We start from the raw sequence: 21,304 nt of genomic DNA, 5'->3' as shown, positions 1-21,304 counted from the left end.
GAGAGTGTGAGCCTGTGACACTGAGGATATGAAACCCCAGCAGGGGTGGGATGGGTGAGGGGCTGGGGAGAGGGTGTCACTTGGATCCCAGCCATAAGGAGGCAGCCCGGCTGTCTTTCCTTGATCTGTCCAATGCCCGGCTGTTCCGGGGCCTTGAACCTCAGCTGTGGAATGTGTCACCATGCCTGCTATCCCCTTGATTGGAGAGCCAAGTGGACAGGAACTATGGGACCAGAGGAGGGAGGGGGCTTGAGACCCATAGAACCTGTGTCTGAAACACAAAAGAGAAAAAAAAATAATGTGTTTTTTTCCAAAGCACAGGGTTGCAGGGGGGGGGGGGGGGGAAACCCACCTGCAGGGCTCAGAAGGGTTTGGAGGGTTTGGTCACTGGGGTGACCAAATGCCCTGGTTTTCTCAGGACTGCACAGCTGTAGCATGGAACAATCTCAAACCAGGACTTTAAGTGACGTCCAGACCCTCCGCTAAAGAACGGAGCCTGCAGGCTGGCATAAGTAGAAACAGGAAGGGTGAACCCCAGTCCCAGGGTGGAGGGCTGGGCTGGAGGCAGGGACTCCTGGACAGGGCCATGGGTGAGAGTAGGGCCCCCAAGCACCCCATGGGCTTCCCACACTGGGGTCAGACAGCTGGGCCTGTTGGTGACAACCCTGGTCTTGTGGAGGGCTCTTCTTCCCTCAGCAGACTGGCAGAGGATTCCCGAGGGTGAGGGAAGGGGTGCTTGGGCTATGCACCCCCATCTAGCTGGATAGCCCCTCAGCCCAAGAAGGTGAGAGCCGCAGAAGACCAAGGTCTGAGGGACCCTAAAATCGTGCCTGTGGTGTAAAGTGGGCCCCGGGGCCCAGGGCCCAGGATGAGGGCTCCAGGAGGAACCCACCACCATTCTCTCCCCCTGCCTGCCCCAGGCCCTGGTCCTGGCCGGTGGGTCTGGCAAGGTGGCGGACACAGGGCCGCTTTCTGGGGGTGACAGGAGCCACTTCCTTCTCTTTCATGCCCTCACAGTCACCCCCTCTTCCCTTCCACCCACCTTCTGATTTCTAGCTCTTTCTCAGTCCTGGAGAAAAACCAAATTCCCTCCAGAGTTGCCAGGCCTTCCACAGAACATGGGATCAATAAACATTGGGATAAAAGGCTCCTGGTGACATGTCCTTGTGTCCATGGCCTAGCGGGTTGACCAGAACTTTCCTCACCACCCTCACCAGGCAGACGGTGTGACAGTGTCATAGGTCTGCCGTTCTTGCCCCTGTGGTGACTGTTACAAAGGGGCCCTTGGGAGCTGCTCCCTGGCCCCCCACCCTTGCACACACGTAGTATGTGAAACCTCCGCTCGGGCAGTGACCAGGGCTGCAGGCAGAAGCCACGGCAGTTCGCAGTGGGTGGTCCCAGGGTAGACGTGGACCGATGCCTGCAGAGGAGGCCATCCTGTTTAATCAAGTGAAGTGTCAGCTTCGAGTCAAAGTGGATAAGTAATCCTGTTGCCTGGGCTGCTGGCAGATGCCAGGGACGCCTTCAGAATATAGAGGAAAGTTGTGGGGTTGAGCCCAGAAACTCCTGTAGAGCAGTCTGACCTTGCAATGGATTCCTTCCAGAAACATCACTGAGCTCCACCCTTTGGGGGTTGGGGGAGGGCAGCACCAGCGTAGTCTCTGCAGTGCCATCTGAGATGGGAGGGAGCAGATGTCAGACAGGAGGAAAGGATGAGTGTGTGTGTGTGTTTGATGCGTATCCACACACACACTCTATGTCTGTGTCTTTACATCTACATCCACGTGAAAAAGAGGGCAGGAGGAGGGTCCAGTGTGCCTGGGGCTGTTCAGACGCTGGCAGCACATACTGCCACCCTGTCCTGTCCAGCTGCACCCCACAGCAGCCTCGGGGTGAAGGGCCTCGGCTGAGTATCTGAGGGAACCCCGGGAGCCACTGTCCTGGCCTCTGAGGGCTCAGGACAGGGGGCAACTCCAGCGACGGGCCCCCGTGGTCATACAGAGGACTCTCCTGAAAGGCCAGAGATGCTGAGAGGTGAGTGAGAAGTGTGTGCGTCACAGGTGCAGGGAGTGGAGGGGGAGGGGAACACAACGACCCCCTGGCGGGGCATGGTGCCGGAGGCCATCCCGCCTGGGCCTGAGTCTGCCCTTGGCAGTGGGCCCCTCCACCCACTCGTCCCCTGGGCGCTTTGATTGTACAAGTGGGATATCAGGTGCCTGTGCCCATGGCGGGGGGGGGGGGGGAGACCCCTCCCCAATACCTCCAGGAGATAGAGGGTGGGCTGCAAGCATGCACGATGGGGGACAAGGAGTGAGGGGGTCTCCTCTCTCCCAGGCCCCAAGGGGGTGGGGGATGGAACACAGTGGGTCGGTGGGGCTGAGAGCTGTCTGGGAAGGGGGATTCCTTTCCCAGCCCCCGGACCAGGGAATGCGACCCATGTCAGAGACCCCAGTACAAAATAAAAAGCTTAAAAAAAAATCTATAGCAAACAGCAAATAAAATAAAATAAAGTGTGGTTTATTGAACTCCTACCACGTGCCATGTATGTGGACAAGCTCACGGAGGGAGGGCCAAATCAGGGTTCTCCACTGCCATTCATAGGACCACGGCCAGAAAGGGCCTTGGCAATGGGACTTGGGCCACCTCAAGGGCCAGAATCTGGTCCCAGCAACTGTCACCTTTGATTGGTTTGATTCCAGCACAATCTCACTTTATTCCCAGTGCCCTTCTGGGGGGTATACTGTCACTCATCTTACAAGGGAAGAGAACCAGCCCCCAGAGACTGGGGCCATCAGGCTGAGAGCCAGGGGACTGGCTCTCCCTCTACACTGCTTGAAAAAGGAGTTGCAGGCAAGCCGAGAAGCAGGAGGGTGCTGCAGCCTGAAGGGGCACCCAGTGGGCATTGCCCACTTGGGCACACGAGCTGCCTTCCAGCCTCAAATGCGGTCCTGTGCTGCCATCTGCTGGCATCTCTTGAGCACTGCAGGTGGCTTTCCTACTCTGGCTCGCTCCATCCTCGGACCCCCTCCCCTGCCTCTCCCTCCTGAGGCATGGAGAGCAACCTTCACTCCGCGGGTCCTGACCTGGGGGCTCATCTGGCAGGACTAGGAGTAGGGAGAGATGAGTGGGAACCTAGGGTTCAAAATGTCAGAAGCCATTCAGTCGGGCGCTGATACTACACTTGCACCAACTAATGTGAGTGCACGCCCCCCTTGGTGCTTCAGCCTACTATGCAGACCCCTCTTGGTCAGGGCCCAGGGGACAGACATTGAACCCCTTCCCCACCCCCGCTCCCAGGCCCGCAGGCTGGAGGCCAAGGGAGTGTGGGCCCCTCCCTGGCAGAGCTGTCAGAGATGCTCTTTACCCTGGAGGCTAAGAACGGCAGATTATGAGGGACTTAAGGGATTTAGCAGCAACTCGATAACAGTTCAGTAAGGTGACAGACACTCTGAAGCCTCGGATGAAGCAGGGAGGGGGTCAGGATTCCTGCCTTAAATCCCTGCGGGTGGCAGGGCCTGTGTGTGAACCTCCTGTAAACTTGCGGACAATACCAGAGCCCATTTAACCTCTCAGCAGCCCCAGAGCATGGAGACCAGGCATGCCCTCATATCACACGTGGGGAAACTGAGGCACACAGCAGCAGGGGAAGTCGGCAGCAGCAGGGCCAGGTGGGTTACCCCCAGGGCTCACACCCAAGACCTCCCCTGCTAAAAAAAGCAAGAATGTTCTCTGTAGACAGAGCTGCCCCTTCCTCTCAGCACTCATTTGTTCTCTTCAAGCGTCCCCAGCTCCTGCACCCCAGGCCCTCTGCTGGACGCTGGGGCTGAGGGGCACCCACAGGGAGCTGGCCTCCTAAGAGTGCCACCCAGGGTGACAGCCAGGACAGTGAGGCTGATGGCAACTACTCACCCCTCTCTGGGAAGTGACAAGAGAAGTAGGTGAGGTGATGGGAATTCAGAGGAGGAGGCATCACTCCTGACTAGGGACAAGGCGCGCTTTCTTCAAGTTTTTATTGGAGTGCAGTTGCTTTACAATGTTGCATTTCTGCTGTACAGCAAAGTAAATAACTATACATATGTATATATATATTGGCTTCCTACCTGGCGCTAGTGATAAAGATCCTGTCTGCCAATGCAGGTTCAATGCCTGGGTCGGGAAGATTTCCTGGAGAAGGGCAGGGCAACCCGCTCCAGTATTCCTGCTTGGAGAATCCCCCGGACAGAGGAGTTACAAAGGGTTACAAAGAGTCAGACATGACTGAAGTGACTCAGCACAGCATAGCACATACATATATCTCCTCTTGTTTGGATTTCCTTCCCATTTAGGTCACCACAGAGCACTGAGTAGGGTTCCCTGAGCTATCCAGTAGGTTCTCATTAATTATCTATTTTACACATAGTATCAATAGTGTGTATATGTCTATCCCAATCTCCCAAAATTCATCCTCTTCCTCCTCTTCCCTTGGTGTCCATCCATTTGTTCTCTATGCCTGTGTCTCTCTTCTTTGCAAAAAAAAATAAAAGTATATATATATATGTATATGGAATGCTTCACGAATTTTGGTGTCATCTTCACAGAGGGCCAAGCTAATCTCTGTACTGAGAAGATATATTCCAGCAAGTAAATCAATTTTAGTATATGCGTTGCCAAAGCGAGCACCAACGCAAGGCTGTCATCGTGCTGGGTTTGGGCACCAGGTGACAATGGTGGCGACCGGCCCGAACCTCTGGGTGAGTGGACCTGTCTCCGGTGGCTGGGGAAGGCGAGATGACTGTTTGGAGCCCTTCCCAATATGACCAGCAGGTGGCGCTGCAGGCCCAGATTAGGGGCCTGTTTTGTGGGGCCAGTTTGGGGAGCGTTCTCCCTGACGCTCCGCTTGAAGGCCCTCTTTGCAGGAGTCTGGGAATCTGGGTGGCTGGTGCAACGAAGCTGTCTGCTTCCTCCCTGCCAGGAGCAGGCCTGGACTGGGTCTGGGTCAGGGAGAATGTCTACTCCCAGCTGTGTCCTGAGCCTCCCGAATGGAGCCTGTTACCTCCTAGGTGCTTAGGGCTATTCATTGAATGCAGGATTGATAAGTGGTTTCTTGACTCATGAGAATTAAATGAGTTAATACAGAAAAAGCACATGTGGAGTCTTCAAGAAATGTATGCAGTTATTTGTACTCTTACTATGGATGGTCCCCACCGCTTTTGGAAGCTGTTTGCCCTACCCTGGTATCTAGACAGCTTCTCCCAGCAGGGGATAAAGACTGAACCCCAAGGGCTCGCCATTCAAGGGAGCAGTCGTTGTGGGCACTTGGAGACAGGAGGGGTCTGTGCCAAGCACTGAAGGTGGCACAGAGACTGGGGCCCCCGACTTCACCGGGCAGCTTCCAGGCTTATGCATGGGTTATCAGTCGTGTCTGACTCTCTGCGAACCCATGGACTGTGACCCGCCGGTCTCCTCTGTCCTTGGAATTTTCCAGCCAGGAATACTGGAGTGGGCTGCCATTTCTGCAGCTTCCATAGGGAGGGAAGAACATCCCCTTCTCCTGTCCCCGACAGGTCTGGCCTGCCAGCAGGACCAACTGCTGGAGGTCGAGCAGGGTGAGGCTGGGGGCCTCTGTGGTGGGCCTCACCCGAGCTCACAATATTTGCAGGTCACTCCCTCCTGGAACTTTCTCACGGCCACTTGTGCCTACCCTGGGGCCTCTACTGCAAATTCCTGTCCCGTCTGTACCTCAGATTTTAGCTCCTTTCAGTGTCCACCAGGGTCTTGCGCAGAAAAGCCACCATTGCTCCCTTCCCTCCATTATGGAGGCTTCTGCCCACTGAGTTCCAAACTCGCACCCTCAGCAGTGACAGCATGGACTCCGAACCACTGGACGGCCAGGGAATTCCCCTTCATGGAGTTCTTAGGAGATCATTTATCTGTCCCACCTGTAGCTGAGTTTCAGGAAGGCTGAGTGACTTGTCTTAGGTCACAAAGGATTTGCACCCAGCTCTGAACGGGTCGGGTTCATCCCTGCCTCCCTCCTATGGGGTCCCACTCTGGGCTGGGCTCTCGGGGGGTTCCTGGGTTTATCACGGAAAGTCCCCCTCCTTTGTTAGCTCCTGCATTCTCACTAGTGAACACATGAGGTGGGGTGTTTGCTGTAGCAGCCAGGCTGTGTAGCCCAGGAGGACACGCACTGTCATCATCCCCAATGAGGCCGAGAGCAGGAAAATGATTCCTGAGAGCGCTGCAAAATGATTCCTGCTGATGGAGCACCACAGGCAGTCTGGCTTGGAAGAGGTGTTACTCATGTAGCTGGGCCCAGACTCTCCCTCAGCTACATTTTCCTGGACCTCCCAGCCATCCCAACCAGGCTCCCAGCCGCGCCCCACCTGCCGCTGTCCCCAGGGCCCCTCTAACCTCACTCACAGGCCTGCAAGGCTTCCCCTGAACTCTGGAACCCCCTAGTTGGGTTTCCAAGACCCTCACTCTGGTGCCTCCCATTCTCTGCAAGTCATCTGCTCAGACTGCAGCCAGGGTCTGGCCTCTGCCCTCTCGTGCCCCCTGCCTGGGCCAGGGTCACATCCCACCCTGCTCCTGGCTGGGCCTTGCCCCTGGTGTCCCTCCCTGCCACCCCACCCCCCCGCCACCGCTCCTCCCAGCCCTCTGGCAATTATGCAAGTGATTAGTTTGATAATTTATTTGGTAATTAAGCATGTTCTGGCTGCTCAGGACACTTCTCTGCCGGCCTGGCCTAGAATATAGATCTGCTCTGTTCTAGTCTTCCAGGAAAGGAAGGCTGGCTCCTGGAAGCCGGAAGGACAGAGTCCACTCGGAGTTCCATTTCCTGTCCCCCTCCCCTCGGCCCAGCCAGGCAGGATGAGATGTCGCTGTGTGAGGGATGCTGAGGCTCTGTGTGCCGGGCACTGGAGGAGAGCCAGGGTCACGGTGCCCAGTGACCACTCAGCCTCTGGAAGCGTCTAAGAAGACCAAGTCCCCCCATCTGGCTGGAGCAACAGAGAAGCCTCCTGACAAGGTGTCATTTAGAGAGTTCTAATCAGCAGCAGCATTTGGTGGCCCAGGAGAAACTGAGTCCTGGTCCCTGCTGGGTCTGGGTCACATCCAGCCTGGGTGGCCTTGACCTTACTGTGGGCTCCAGCGTGGCTGCCACCAACGTGTGTCCCTGCGGGTACAGCTACCAGCTGCATCTCCAGGATGGGGTCCCCAAGGAGCTGGCTCTGTGGCATTGATTGAAATGCCCCCCCTGCCAATTAGGATTTTTTTTAAAGAAATGTATAATGATTTCTAATTGGAGCCCTCATTAGGTGCCAATTAAACACTTAAGCATTTCTTACAAGTTTAACACATTAATAAATTGGCAGCTCATTACATGGTAACGAGATTTATTTCTCATATTATATTGTTTCACCACTGCTGACAGCAGAGTTATTTTTAAAAACATGGCTTCTTACTGATGGCATTCGGTTCTATGCCTACTTTGTCCCAACCCACAGCCTATTCTACCAGGGCTCTCCCTTCAGCCTTGGGTCCACAGCCTCCTGGGTCCTCCCTGGCCTCCTCTGGTCCAGCCTCCCAGAGGAGAGTCAAACAGGCCACTTTCTTCCCAAAGTCTGGAACAACTGGTGGGCCCTGCGACATACAAACCGAGCCTTGGGCACCTCTGTCCATTTACCCGAACTGCCTCCCAGGAGCACAGGGAGGCTGCAGGGAGGAGTCAGGGCAGGAGCAGAGCACCCCTGGGAAGACAAGGCGGTCCTTCGAGGCTGTCCCCTGGGGCAGGGAGGAAGGTGGAGGCAGAGGGAACCGTGCTGGTTTGGAGGTACAGAGAATGGATAGCTGACAAGAGGAGACCCTCGAAAGCCGTGGTGGAACCTCGTGGTCCACGTTCTATGGTGGGGGTCTGGCTTCTCGCCAGAGGGCAGGCGCAGCCACAGAGGGTTTCGAACAGGGAGGGATGTGAGCAACTTTCTGTTCAGAAACATCAAGAGGAGGATGGGGTGGGAGGGGATATGGGAATAAAGATCACGTCCCCTCCCACCTGCTAAGTTCCTGATGGGCTCCCATTGTCCAGATCAACACCAAGAGGGCAGATGGATGCCACCCATGCAACTCAGCCTTGTGGGACAGGGCCAGGGGGATGGGGGCTGAGAGGTGTGGAGGGCACTGCAGGATTCCAGAACAGTTACCCTTCTCCTTTAAAAAAAAAAAAGGCATTAGGTTATATGCATAAAAGAGATAAGCCACAAGAATTTACTGTATAACACAAGAAAAAACATTCAATATCTTATAATAACCTATAATGAAAAATAATCTGAAATATATACATATGTGTATATATATATATATATGAATCACTTTGCTATACACCTGAAACTAACATATTGTAAATCGACCACACTTCAATAAAAAAGAATCCCAACCCTAAAAAAAAAAACCCAAAACATAAAAACATGGGGTTGTTCACATCCTGTATATACACTCCACCTTTTTCACACATCACACTGCCTCACCCTCGTCCGTTTTGATAGGTATATACAATGTACGGCAAGGATGCTCCACATTGACTTAGCCAGGCTCCTCTGGGTAGGCTGTTTCCAAGAGATTACTCTTAGAAACATCACTCAGTGACCACCCTGGGGTATAATTTCACATGCGTGAGTTTATCTGGAGGATAAATTCCTAGAAGTGGGCACTGCTAGGCCAAAGGATCTGTGCATTTTTAATTTTGATAGATAGTGCCAAATGGCTTTCACAGTGGTTACACAATTTATACTCTTAACAAGCCACCGACTACAAGTGTGTGCCTTCCCCCATGCTTACCAGAAATGTGCACTGACCTTTCACAGCTGTGCCCGCTTAATTTGCATTTCTCTCAGAGGAAGGAAGTTGAGCATGGTTTCAGTGGGTGAGTCTTTCGGATTTCCTTTTGCATAACTATATGAACTATATGTTCATCTCTTCTGCTCATTTTTTACTGGAATTGTTGATTTTTTCCTTCTAGATTTATAGGGGATATGTGTGTGTGGGTATATATATATATATATGGAATATATGCATTTATATATATTTAGTATTGTTGTTTTTTGTTTAGTTGCCAAGTTGTATCCAACTTCTTTCTTGACCCCATGGACTGTAGCCCATCAGGTTCCTCTGTTCATGGAATTCTCCAGGCAAGAATACTGGAGTGGGTTGCCATTTCCTTCTCCAGGGGATCTTCCTGACTCAAGGATGGAACCCATGTCTCCTGCATTAGCAGGTGGATTCTTTACCACTGAGCCACCAGGGAAACCCATATATTTCATATATATATTTGTGAAATTTGCAATTTTTTTCCCACAGCTGCTTGTTTCTAAACTTTGACTTTTCTCCCCACAGGGAAATGCTGGATTTTGCATGTTGCCAGATGTATCCAACTTTTTCTCTTGTGACTTTTCTGTTTTTTGTTATACTTCGAAAAGGTCATAACAAATCAAAGTTGGACAACAATCCCTTTGTTTTCTCCAAGGAATTTGTTCTTCATTCTTTAGTACTTCTAGCTTTGATCCAAATGAAATCAGTGTTTGATTTAAGGTGTGAGGTAGGGAACCAAGTTAATTCTCCCCACCCCACCCCACCCCTTGCAGGTTATCATCCAGCGATTTTTTCTTGGATGTTATTCTGGACTGAATCATTGAGACTGTTGGAAAGGTACTACTGGGGAAACAGCAGGTTCTGCAGCGGGTGCAGAGAAAGAGTAGGAAGACGGAATGGCAGGGTGGGACGTGCCTTCTGGAGGCTGAGAAGAGGGAGAAGAAAGTTCACTTGAGGGGACACGTTTGATTTTTTCCCCCTTGGTCAGTTTTGGTAACCAGTTTTAACTTTGCCTGCCACATTGTAATTCCTTCAGTAGATCTGGTGACCTTGGCATAACCTTGGTGCAGGCAGAGTGCTGGGGAAGCAAGGAGGAGCGGGAAGGGGAGTCTATTTGTTCTCGAGGACCCTCTGCTGAGCCCAGCTGGCCGAGGCCTGTGGGTCCTGAGCAAGCCCGCCCCCCTCCCCCTCCCCTCCGCCCTCGACCACCACTCTGGAGCAGGGAGGGGCGTTATCACAATACAAGTGGGACACTGCGGGGTGCTGAGGAGAGCCGCAAAAACTCACTTCCGGTCCTGCTAAGACAGAAGCAGCTCATTGGCCAGTAAAGCAAGCGCAGGACGGGCAGGGCTGGGCGGGCTGCCCCCGTCTCCCTGCCCCCACCTCTCCCTGCTGCCTGCCTGGCTCCCACGCGTCCCCTCTTCTCTGCCACTGAGACCCATCAAGCGTGGCGCTGGGTGTCATCCAGGCCCTGGGTCCTCCCTTAATACAGTGAAGGCCAAACAGGCCATCTCTGACCCGAGATCTGCTCTGAAGGCATTCTGGAAGGTTCTGGTGGGCTCGTGTCAGCACCTGGGGAGGCTCTGACCCAAAGCAAGTGAAGGCCCAAGTTCCTGGCCAGGAGGCAAGTGGGAGACGGGGCGGCGGGTGTGTGTGTACATAGCTTACTCACCTGTGCTTCTGCCCCCAACCCTAAGGAATGTCCTTCCCGCCACCTTCTTCTGGGAATTGTAATAGCCGGTGCCTTGCCTCTTCCTGCCACTAGGTGGCAGCAGTGAAAGCCATATTCAGCCCCACTCCATCCTTTCTCTTCGGTGCTATGGATTTAACCTCCAAAGAGATCCTAAGGTTATCCAGTGGTCCCAGACTTTCACGGAGCTGAGGAAAGATGGGGCCACATTCTTCCCAAGGCACAAGATCGCTTTCCATCTAAAAAAAAATGAGAGGCTTGTTCCCCTGGCTCCTTTCACAACATTTCCCCAGGATCGCTGGGGGCTGTTGGGGTAGTAGCTGGTTGGAAGGAGCAGAGACTGGGGTGATTCTCAGGAACTTGGCTACTAGAGACACCCACAGCCACGTCCCAGCCAGGCCTGCTGATTCCCAGACAGTAACCAAGAAGACCCTTCCCAGAGTCTGAGGATGCCAGGCGTGTAGAGGGGCAGAGAAGAAGCTGGACTAGATGGGGAGAGGAGCCACTACTGTTAGGGGAGGTTCCATGACCCTAGGCTGGTTCCCCACCCAGGATTCAGCACCAGGGGGTCATTAAAGCCTCTCGCACTGAACCTTGAGGACGAAGGCTGAACTGGGACCTGAAGCCATAGCCCCCCCAACCCCCACTGTGACCTGTAGACCACATCTCCCCTCCTCTCCAAAGAGGGCGGTGGGTGTCCTAGAGGAATTATAGATTCTCCAAGCATCTCGTCTCCTACCACCTTGCCCCCTCCCTAAACTGCCTCACTCAGACTACACCAGCCTCCTTGTCATTCTCTGCAGCTCCAGACATCTCTCATTTATCTCCATCACATTGGAGGCGGAGGGATCCAGATTTGGTGCCAATCTTCACGTGCCTCTTTTCCAAGCTCCAGCCAGAGTGCCATGCCCAGGCAGGGCTTAGGGAACCCACTTTCTGGTTGTGCATAGTTCTTGAGATCCTGGCCATCTGGATTCCGACAGCCTGGAGGCAAATCTTTAAACCTTTATAGGGGACCCTTGAGGTGGGCAGGCTCTTACTCTGGCAACAGTCTTTGCATATTTTACAAAATATTTCTTTATGTATTTGGCTGTGTCGGCCCTTAGTTGGCTGCATGCAGGGTCTTCATTGAGTTGTGTGTGGGCTCAGTAGATTTGGCTCACAGGCTTAGTTGCTCCATTGCATGTGGAATCTTAGTTCCCAGACCAGGGATTGAACCCGCGTCCCCTGCATTGGCAGGCGGATTCTTAAGCACGGGGCCACCGGGGAAGTCTCTGGAAACAGTCTTGTGACTGGTCCTTGAACACGTCCTGCCTTACACTGACCTGAGTAGCCCTGGGGACTTGAGCATTCACAGGCAGGAAAGGGAATCAGCTGGCACTGGTTCCTAGGGAGGGTTTGGGCTCCCAGTGCCCGGGGGAGACAGATGGTAAGCAAAAGAACCAACAGACACGGTATGTTGAGGCTCTGAAGGGAGCAAACTGGGGTTGTCTGGAAATCAACAATGGCGGGGGAAACTTCAGACGGGCAATCAGGGAGGAGACGGCGTGTGACGCATGGGCACGCGTGTGTCAAGAGTTGCTGGCCATGGGGGCACTTGGGGCAGGACGGTTGAGATTGGAAGACAAAAAACACCAGTGAAAGTAACAGTCCAGAGTCTTCCTGGAGAAACAGCCAGCAGGTCAGTGCGGCAGAGAGACAGTGACATGGGCGAAGGAATGCCAGGACAGAGGGGTGGGCCTGGCCTCCCTCGGTAGAGAGGAGCTTACAGCAGTCCAGAAAGGACACCAGGGGCAGGCATGGGAATGAATGAACGCAGGAGGCTGGGGCCAGGCTCTAGCAGCCTAGGCCTCGCCCTGAGGTCTTTGTGAGGAGGGCCTTCATGAGGAGGGTCTTGGTCTACCCGATGAACATGCTGAGTAAAACCTACTTCCTGCCAGGGAAAGGGCTTGGCCCCCTGGGCAGTGGCAGGCCCAGCAGGGCCTCAGCTTCCACATCTGTGACGGGGTGGGACCAGCCCCTCACCTCCCCCAGCTTCCTGGCCCAGCCCTGAGTCATCCATCAGACTCCAGGCTGCCTGACCCAGTCCTGACCCCCACCCAGGACAGGGACCATTTATCTCCATCAGCTGCTCCCAGCAGCCAGGCTCTGGGCCAACCGGTCCTATCTCCACCCCACGGGACTGACACGAAGCAGCCCCTCCCTGACTCACATTCTCATCAGCTGGACTCTTCCCTGGGGACGAGGCCAGTTCAGGTAGGTCCCTCACAGTTCCACAGCGACCTAGAAGGGGAACCGCTTCCTACCCAGCCCCTGGGAGCCCCAGCTTCTAACAGCTCAGGATGCATGCTCCCTGACATCTGTGAGTGCCCTCTGCCTGCCCACATGGGTGGGGAACTGGGCACAGCCCAGCGAGCGAGGCCAGAGGCCCATCTCCACCCACACACACACGCAGAGCTGTGCCCCCCTGGCCAGGAGGGACTCGGCTCCAGGCCCAGCCCCATGGCCAGAGCAAACAGGGAGACCAACAGGAGGGTCTGGGAGCCCAGGGACCTCCACAAGGGGCCAGCCTCATCCTGCCTCAGGGGCTGAGGACGTGGGATGTCCTCCGAATCTAGCCCTGTGAGTGAGAGCATGCCATGCAAGGCTTTTGCCTCACTTGGCCAGGGACCCAGCCCGGCTGGTTCGGGCAAGCCTCCACCTACGCCAGATGAGAGGCCACAGGCACCAAGCAGAGTATAGGAATCCCAGAGACCCGTCCGACCGTGAGTGTGTGGGGACGTGGCTGGATAGCACACAGGTGTGAAGGGTAGCCAGGCTCCACCAGGGCAGGCACAGCCCCCTTTGCCACTGTGGGCTGGCAAGCATGCCTGCCAGGTTACAGGCATGTCGGCTTGGCGTGTAGAGCGGGGGCCATCGCCGTGGCTTGTCTTCTTTGATTGGGGGAGCGCCCTGAGCTCAGATCTTCCACGCTGCCCTGCCCAGGCCGGAGCCCTGGGCCCCTGTTCAGACGGTTCTCCACACAGCCAGCCGAGGAGGAGTGGGAGTAGGGTCTTTTCATCGCTCCCAAACCGCACCGGGGTCCCCTGAAACGGGATCGCTCTTCTCTCTCCTCCCTTCTCATTAGGGCAGTTTCCTTTCTGCCCGAGTTTCCACTCAAAGGCACAGGACAGGCCCTTGGAGCCCCTAATCCCTGCGCTCCCATCAGCAGAGCGTGTCTTTCTCCCCAACCTTATCTGTCTCCTGCAGCCATCGCTGACTCCCCTGCGGCCTGCCTCCCCCTCCCGCCAGCCTCTCTGCAGGTCAGCATGTGTGTGTCCTCCCCTCCCTCTCCCCCTCCTCCCTGCACCCTCCTCCTCTCCCTCCCTCCCCTCCCCTCCTCCCTACCTTGTCCCTCCTCTCCCTTCCCTTCCTCTCCCTCCTCCCCATACCCTCTATTAGAGAAAAAAAGGAGTTGGGGGCGGGGTGCTGTGGACAGTGGCCACTGTACTCACTCATCCAAGGTCAGCCTTCAGAGATCCCTTGGCCCACTTCCCTCCAAAGAGGAGGAACAGCTAATGACACCCCACAGAGAGAGGTCCCCAGGGGCTGTTTCAGAGTGGAGCTAGGAGGGGCTGGGAATGAACGTGTGACAAGATGCAAACAGGAACTGCTGCTGGAAGGGTTTGTGTCCCACCCCAGCAGCCTCCACAGGCTCCCTGCAATGTGGAGTTGGATCCTCAGGGAATCTTCAGCGTTTCATCTAGTTCCAGAAAGAACACCAGGTGCTGAGTCCCATACCTGCAGGGCCCAGGGCTTGCACTCTCAGCCTCAGGGCTGCCATCTTCCCATCTGGATGGAAGGTGTGGGGTATGAGCCAGCCCAGCTGATGACCCGCCCCAGGGTCAGTTCCTCTGTCAGCCACTTCTCACCTGTGAGCTCCATCAAGAGCAAGTTGCTTAAATTCTCAAAGTCTCCCTTTCCTCATTTTCCCATGTAAAATGGGGTCACAGGGCACACCTTAGCAGCAGGGCCTGTGAGGACCTGAGGAGTTGCCTGGCACACGGGCTTTGACCACAGGAGGCAGGATCAGAGTGTGACAGCTGAATGTGGCAAAATGGACCCAGGCCAGCCATGGGCGACAAAGACAGTGATGCCCATTCTCCCGCCCACCGCCGGCTCCTGCCTGGCCCAGAGAAGAGATGCCACTGGGATTTAAAAAACTCCATCCTGCCAAACAGCCAGGAAACACTGGAGGGAATTAGACAGGCTGGGCGTGACTTGGAAGGGCCCTCCCCAGGGACCTCACTCCTTGTAAATGAGAGGAGGTGGGGTGGAAGGTGTGCAGGCAGGGACCACTGGGTGACTAGGATGGGGTCAAGGACCAGAGGCAACAGTGGTGTGAAAGCGCCGCATATGATGGTGCTCAGTGAGGGCTTTTTCCTTGGAGTTCTGTCTCGGAGAGGGGTGATGGTGCACCCATCTCAAGCTCAGAGAGAAGGTGCCCATACAAGGAGCTCCGAGTGTCCGCCCCGGAGGCTCCCCAAAATTGGCAGACACCTCTACAGACAGATAGACAAATGGACAGAGATGGAGGGCTTCCCCTCCTCTGTGCCCAGAGGCATCTTGAGGAGGTGTGGCTGGAGTGGTCTGCTGAGGCTTGGTCATGGCGGCCTAGAATGCCAGGGCCAGGAGAGGCGGTAATACAGCTGTTCGCTGCAACTGGAAGCACAGTAGGCTGGTGCAGGCGTGGAGACGTGACTGCGTGCACGTGTTTATGCATGTGGAGGCTCAGCAAGGTGTGTGTGTGCGCGTGTGTGTCTGTGTGCATGCATGGTGGGTGGGTGGGTGCGCTCCTTTCCTGCTGCCCTGACCTCTCCAGGAAGCACACTGCAGGTGTGGCAGGCAGGTGTCCACCCAGGCACTGAGACACCCCAGCTGTCCGCCTGCCCACCACCTCAACCGCCTCTGCCAATGGGCCACGTGGACAATGAACACATCAGGTCATTAAACAGCAGATCAATTCAACTTAACTTCTTGGAGGAAAGCAGCCGTGCCGGCTGAGGGATGGCAGGGCTGTGGGAGATGGAGGCTGCGGAGGCTGCATGGGGAGGGGACAGGAAGCTGCGGGGCCGGGTGGAAGAGGGTGGCTGCCAGAGACGAAGGCTGTGGGGTGCACCCTGGGAAGAGCAGAAGCTAAGGGGAGGGGAGGGGAGCTCTGGCCGAGGTCACCGACCAAAGGGACCAAACCAGCCCTGGGTGGTGGCAGACAGAAGGGACAGGGTGGAAAGGAGGCTCAAGGTGAGCTCAAGGAAGTGCTCGTGCCCTCCAGCTCCCTGGGGTCCTCTCCTGGTGGGGCAGGGCCAGTCGTTGGGATGGAGGCCTATCACCCAGCTTCCAGGACGCCTCACGTCCTACTCCCTTGACAGTGTTGAATTGGGCTCTGCCAAGGTGCCTAGGAGCTCCTTTGGACTCACCACAGCTTGTACAGCAGAGAACTGGCCCTGTGTGTGGAAGCCCCTGTTACTGGAAAGTCAACCATTCATTCATTCAGTGATGTATGCTAAGCAGGCACTAAGCCCCAGGCTTAGGGTTTGGCAAGACAGACATGGAGAGGAATCATTCACCGTCTAGCCTTGAGGGGGCAGAGTAGAGCGGGAGACAGTGGGTACATGGATCAGCGTCCCACAGCTGTAAAGGAGACTGAAGGAGTCTGGCTCCAGGGGAGAAGCGCAGAAGGCTTCCGAGCTAAGGCTGGAGAATAAGAGCGATTATCCAAGGACAGGAGTGGGCATGGGGGTCAGCAGGGGCACCTGGCAGATGAGAACCACCCCCCACCCGGAGAGATGGCACCTTGTTTATCTGTGCGGATGAGGGGCCAGGATCAGGGCGTGGGCTTGGGGCTGGGGCAGCCGGTGTGGTGGGAGAGGGCGGGCCTGGGAGCCTGCTGAGGAGCTTGGGCTGGTCCTGAGGACTGCAGGGAGCCAGAGATGGTTTTGAACAGGGCGGGGATGGGAAGACCCATCTGGAGGCTGGGTCCACAGACAGTCTGAGTCCCTCCCCAACACCCCCCCCTCCCCCCCCCTGGAGCAGGTGAGTCATTAAGGCTTCACCAAGCCCCCTTCTCCTCCCTCACTATGCTGCCATGTAGGACTAGCATAGGAAACTCAGAACCAGTCAGGAGAGGCCGGAAATGACAAGGGGAGTGTCTGGAGGCTCGGGGGAGCGAGGGGGCTCAGGGGAGGCCCCAGGCCCACTTGAGAGGGTGTTGGAGGTGAACAGGGGTGTTCAAAGACGTCAGAGGACCAACAAGAGAGGAGGAGCATGGTCAGCCTGATGGACCCAAGAGAGATAGGAGGCAAGCCGGATCCAGAACCTCCACTGAGACTTCTGCTTAAGGCTCCTCTCTTTTGTGAGAGGCAGCTGCCCCTGTGGCTCCCAGGAGCGGGGGGAGACTGAAGCCCCACCCTGAATCAAAGCTCCCCCAGACCACCCTACCCCACCCCACTGGGTGGCTAAAAATAAAAGCAACGATAATTTCCCTAAATGAAACCTCCACTTAAACACTTAAAAAGCAATAAAAACTCAATTTTCTTTCTCTCAATTATTTTACTTATTCCATTTTCCAAAAGGTTCACCCTGTTATGAAGATGTATTTTTCCCCATCAGCGGCAGCGTTCTCCGCCATTACTCAAACTGACTCAGCCTCCCTCTGCCAGGAGGGTCGCCTGGTCTCCGCGGCAACGGGGTGCTGTGGCAGACAACGACTTCACCGCTGCTGCCTGGCCGGTGGGGAAACTGAGGGGGCAATACCATCGCCCTCCTCATGAACTCAGGTCTCGGCCTCCAGTCTCTTGGCTCTGACCCCCCCGCCCCCAGCGCTGGCCCTCGGCCGCCTGCCTCCAAGCCTCCCCACCAGTCCACGTCCTCTGCCTCCCAAGCCCTCCATTCAGGCCCCTCTGAAAGGCGCCCGTGTGGATGGTGATGGAGTCCCTCGACCCTCAGACAGCGCTGGTTTAGAGGAGCAGACCCAGCGCTTCATCACGAAGTCCTGACACTGGAACAATTAGGTTTCGGATGTCATTAGTGCTTTGTGATCAGCCCCATTTGTATCATGCCCGCCCTATTGCCTCATCTCTGCTAATTGTTTTTACTCACTCCTTCCATTTTTAAACTGCTGTCTTGTTGGCTTTTAATTTTTAATTATTGCTGCCTCCCCTTCTTTCCTAATTGGTCCGGGCCCCTACAGAGGCTCCCTGGACTGTGGCTGCAGCTGGCTTCCTCAGAATTGCTGAGGCTGCCCTGCCACCTGGCCCAGTCGGCCCCCGGGGGTCACAGCCTCGCTCCAGGGGCCAACCCCACAGCTGTTCCCTGGTGCAGAGAGGGCATCTGGATCAGGGGCCATCTTCCAAACACTGGACACCACTGCACAGGGCTGTGAGTGCAGTCATCCTGTTGTTTAGTTACTTAGCCATGTCTGACGCTTTGGGACCCCATGGACTGGAGCCCGCCAGGCTCCTCTGTCCATGGGATTTCCCAAGCAAGAATACTGGAGGGAGTAGCCATTCCCTTCTCCAGGGGATCTTCCTGACCAAGGATGGAACCTGTGTTTCCTGTATCACAGGCAGATTCTTGACTGCTAAGCCACCAGGAAAGCCCACGATGACCCTATAGAGATGTGAATAGCCAGACCCACCTGAGAACTTGCTTTCATCCTGTCGTGGGAGGGCTGCCTGTGGTTAGTACAGATACAACACCCTCCTCTCCCAGCTCCTAGCTCACCACCCACCCCTGCTTTCCTCCTGACCCTGGGCCTCTGAGATTCACTACAACAGGAGCACCAGCCTCCTCTCCCACGGCCCAAGGCCCATCTCTGACCCACCGTTCATACCTCCTCCTGCCTCGATGCCCTTCCTCCTCTTGGCTCTGCTGCATTCTACCCAGCACTCTCCGACTGTTTACTGGTCTGTCCGTTTGTTTATCCATCTGTCCATCGTCTACTATCTATCTACACATTCCCTCCACCTACCCATCTGGTTGCCTATTTACCAGTCTGTCAGTGGGTCTCCTAGTCTGATCTTTTTCCTCTCAGTCTGCCCAGGCCCCTCTTTGCATCTCCCTTAGCCTGGTTCCTTTCCCTGGGGTCTGCTCACCAGGCCTCTGGTTTTCCCTTCTCCATAAGCCATGAGTCCATGGCGGTCTCTCCTACCTTTGACTTGGACACGGATGAGCCCCAGCCAAGTTCCTGGGAAGCCTCAAAACTGAGCCTGACCTTCCATTTCCCCAGCCTGAGTCACACATGCTCTTGCCTCCAGGCCTTTGCTCCCAGCAGGTATGCCTGCTGGAGATATGCTCTCTCTTCCCCTTGACCCATCCAACGACCACAGATCCCCAACCCAGTCAGTAGGACTGGGCCCTGTCCAAGGGCTGCCCATCTCTCTCTCGCTGTGTGTCTTGGCAAGATCCTTCCCTTCTCTGAGCTCCCACTTTGCTCATCTATGAAATGGGAATAGACCAGTTTCTGTATGGCCCCTCACAGAGCTGCTGCGAGGCTCACTGGAGTTGTGAGTGGACGCATAACCACATAACCATTGGGCAAGGAGGCCAGGCGCTGTTTTCCCCCATCCCTCCCAGGCTCACTTTCCCCTCTCTGAGCCCCTCTGCCCTCTCCACCAATGAGGTCATTACTGGGTTTCTGCAGCTGAGTGTCCTCAAGCCCTTTGATCCTCAGGGCACCCTATGAGGTAGGGACCATCGGCAACCCCAGAGAGGAAAGAGATGTACCCAAGATCTCACAGCTAATAGGGCAGAGTATAACTTGAATCCAGGGCTTAGCAGCTCCTTTTGGGGTGAGTCACTGGGTGCTGGTGAGCTTGGGTGCTCCTGAGGGTTGAGATGGGCAGCACCAGCCTTTGTTGGTGGTTTTAGCTCAACTGGAGGCTGGACCCATGTTTCAGATGGAGACAATGAGGCCTAGAAAAGGAAGACATCGCCAAGGTCACCTGTGAATCCTGATCTCTCAGGGGCTCTGTCTGCCAGGCTCCTCAGCTCCCTGGTGGTAGGAAGATGGGCCCCCACAGGGGGAGTGCTTGCATCTCCAGTCCTAGGGAATGTGGGAATCAGGCTGTGGTCCTTCCTCCCTACCCTGGTCTGCTTACTGCTTCAGTGGGGTGAGGGGGAGGGCAGTGACAGGATGGAAAGGAACCACCCCTGTCTCGCTCTCTGTCCTCCCTGCCAAGCCCCCAGTTCAGGGCCTGGCTCAGAACAGATGCTCTGTCTGAGTGCGTGAAGTGAAGGAATGAATATCCCATCCCCACTCGGCCACTACTGAATTCAGCCCCAAGCACTAATGGGCCCTTGATCCAGAAGCACCTCGACTTCAAAGGAGGTTCCAGAGGAAGTGAGGCACTGCTGATGGAATTGCATCAGAAACGAGTAGGGAGGCGACCTGAACCGGCTGCCTTCCTGATAACTCGTCGCTACCAGTCCTCACAGCAGCCTCGGAGACTCCTGATCCGCTCTGTCGGCCTGATGTGCGCCGGCAACCCAGCCGGGCGTCCCGGACTTGGTACCCTGCGGGCACGACTCAGCGGTGCGGGGGCAGCCGGGTCGCGGGCCGAGGGCAGCGCCACCTGGACCGACGCACATGCGCGGAGCTGCCGCCTGGCCCCGCCGCCGCCGCCGCCGCCGCCGCCGCCGCCCTCGCCCCCCGCCGCCGCCCGCGCTCCGAACGCGCGAGAAAAGCAAACAAAGACGTATTGGTTTCTGCTCTATTAGAGGCGCAGGAGGGGGGAAATCAATGTTTAGTAAATGGGAAAAGAGAAAATCGTTCAGGAAAGACAGTCTATTTCCAAGCCGGAGAGGGGTTCGTAAACAGCACAGGCCATTGCGGAGGAAGCACCGCGGGCCATAAGACTCCCCCCAGCCAAGGAGTGTTCGCTCAGCGAGCCCCGCAGCCTGCGCCGCCCGCCGGAGCGAGCCGGGCCTTGACAGCCCGGGCCAAGGCCCGACTCCTCACCCAGGCTTAGGGTGCGGAAAGGTCTAGGCATCATCCTTTTAAAGCCACATCCAGGCACCTCACGTTGGCTGGGGTGCTGAACTTTAATCCCTTCCATGCCCCTCTTCCCACCGCGGTTGTCTGGGTTGCATCTGAGTCCCCTTCTTGGGCTTGCATGGTGGGCCCGCCTCACCCCATCCCACCTCTTGGCTCTGGACACCCTGACTGCCTGGGAATTGGCTGCTCCAGGCAGGCTCAGGGCTGGCTCCCTGGAGGAAGCCAACTGGGCTTTAAGTCTTGTAGGGAACTTCTCCAGGTTAGGAAGACAAGGAATGGGAATCAGGGGTGGGGAATAGCTTAGGCAAAGGTCAGGGGTACCTGGGAAACAGGCTCTAAGGGAGTGGATGCAAGCAGAGAAGGGGAACTTTTGTTTGAGGGGGGAGGCTGAGAGAAGAGAGGCTGAGGATGAAAATAAGGGCTAGTATCCAGGTAGTGAGCAGGGGAAGGGGGCGGAGCTCAGCCAAGCCTCTTGTCAGGCTTTACTGGCTCCAAAAGGGTAAGAGAAAAAAAAAAGCAGAATCAGAGAGGGACTGTCTGAACTGATGAGAGGCTAGAGACAGGAGGCTGAAGTCGGAGTCCCTGCTTTGGCCACACCTGGGCTACTGGACTGCTGGAAGTCTCTGGATGGCTGGGACCCTGCTCCACCCCTCTATTCCACTAGGCCCCTCCTGGTGGTTCCAGAGAATGAGGCTCGTGGGATGGAGCCATTGTCTTCTCCATTCATCAAGACCTGG

At 55.8% G+C, this 21,304-nt stretch overlaps 1 long non-coding RNA gene across 1 annotated transcript; it reads right to left on the bottom strand.

The window, feature by feature from the left end:
• Positions 1–6,028: 6,028 nt before the first annotated feature.
• On the bottom strand, positions 6,029–18,066 carry LOC120868313. Its single transcript, XR_005722191.1, has 3 exons — positions 17,981–18,066; positions 11,408–11,411; positions 6,029–6,041 (listed from the first exon to the last, which is right to left on the bottom strand). It is a non-coding gene; the product is annotated as an uncharacterized LOC120868313 (long non-coding RNA).
• Between the last annotated feature and the right edge of the window lie 3,238 nt (positions 18,067–21,304).

Source organism: Oryx dammah, unplaced genomic scaffold (genome assembly GCF_014754425.2).
Source record: "Oryx dammah isolate SB20612 unplaced genomic scaffold, SCBI_Odam_1.1 HiC_scaffold_9, whole genome shotgun sequence".
Taxonomy (NCBI): Eukaryota; Metazoa; Chordata; class Mammalia; order Artiodactyla; family Bovidae; genus Oryx; species Oryx dammah.
This window is presented reverse-complemented; position numbering and strand designations above follow the sequence as displayed.